This window comes from Carlito syrichta, unplaced genomic scaffold (genome assembly GCF_000164805.1).
Source record: "Carlito syrichta isolate Samal-C Ts95f unplaced genomic scaffold, Tarsius_syrichta-2.0.1 Scaffold136349, whole genome shotgun sequence".
Classification (NCBI taxonomy): Eukaryota; Metazoa; Chordata; class Mammalia; order Primates; family Tarsiidae; genus Carlito; species Carlito syrichta.
Window position 1 is genome coordinate 1 of NW_007080445.1, and position 1,074 is coordinate 1,074.

General features: G+C 67.2%; 1 long non-coding RNA gene across 1 annotated transcript; it reads left to right on the forward strand.

The window, feature by feature from the left end:
* Nucleotides 1-433: 433 nt before the first annotated feature.
* LOC103251134 lies at nt 434-1,062 on the forward strand. Its single transcript, XR_503707.1, has 3 exons — nt 434-552; nt 735-787; nt 885-1,062. It is a non-coding gene; the product is annotated as an uncharacterized LOC103251134 (long non-coding RNA).
* The last annotated feature ends 12 nt before the right edge of the window (nt 1,063-1,074 follow it).

The following is a 1,074-nucleotide window of genomic DNA, read 5'->3' on the forward strand; positions in this document are numbered from 1 at the left end:
GGACGGCTGAGGGGCAGGGGCGGCGGGCGTCCCGGGGCGCGACTCGCGGCGGGGTGGGGCCCACCGGTCCCCGAAGCTGGGCGAGTGAGCTCGCCAGGGCGCCCTGGACCGGGGACCAGAAAGGCCAGCAGGGACGTTTGGAGGGCAAGGCGGCCCCTGTGTGAGATGCCAGAGGCCAGAAGGGGAGCGGGCAAAGACGTGGGCCTGGGGCTGAGGGCCGGGAGGCGCCGTTCTGGCGGATGGGGATGTGGAGGCTCAGGGTGGCACACACCAGGGCAGCCGGCTGAGCGGTCCCCGGCGTGAGGGCTAGTGCCCCTCGCCACCATCCATTCTGTGAGTCTCCGTGAAGCCCCAGGCCTGGCGCCCGCCCGCTTAAGTCATCCTGGTCTGGCCCCACCTTTGGGGTCCCATCTTGTCCCTGTCATTCTTGCAGGGATCCGCAACCCGGCAGACAACTGCCCCAGGGTACCCAACTCAGACCAGAAGGACAGCGACAGTGATGGCATAGGGGACGCCTGTGACAACTGTCCCCAGAAGAGCAACCCAGACCAGGTGAGGGCAGGCCAGGCCCGGCTGGGCCGGAACCCTCGTTAGAGAGCACAGCCCAGTCTAGAACATGCCACACCATCAGGTAAATGCCCTCCTCCTCCCACCAGTCTGGGAGCTTGGCTGTGCAGCTGGGGGGAGGCTTCTGGGTTCCTCTGCCCTGACTGTGGGCCCCTGCCACCCCACAGAGGGATGTGGACCACGACTTTGTGGGAGACGCGTGTGACAGTGACCAAGACCAGTAAGGAGGCACCTGGGTGGGTGGCCGGGCAGCTCCTGACGGAACCCTGCTGGCAGTGGGGATCTCACTGTCTCTCTGTCCCACCTGCCCACTCTAGGGATGGGGACGGGCACCAGGACTCTCGGGACAACTGCCCCACGGTGCCCAACAGTGCCCAGCAGGACTCCGACCACGACGGCCAGGGCGACGCCTGTGACGACGATGACGACGATGACGGGGTCCCGGACAGTCGAGACAACTGCCGCCTGGTGCCCAACCGAGGCCAGGAGGACTCGGACAGTACGGCG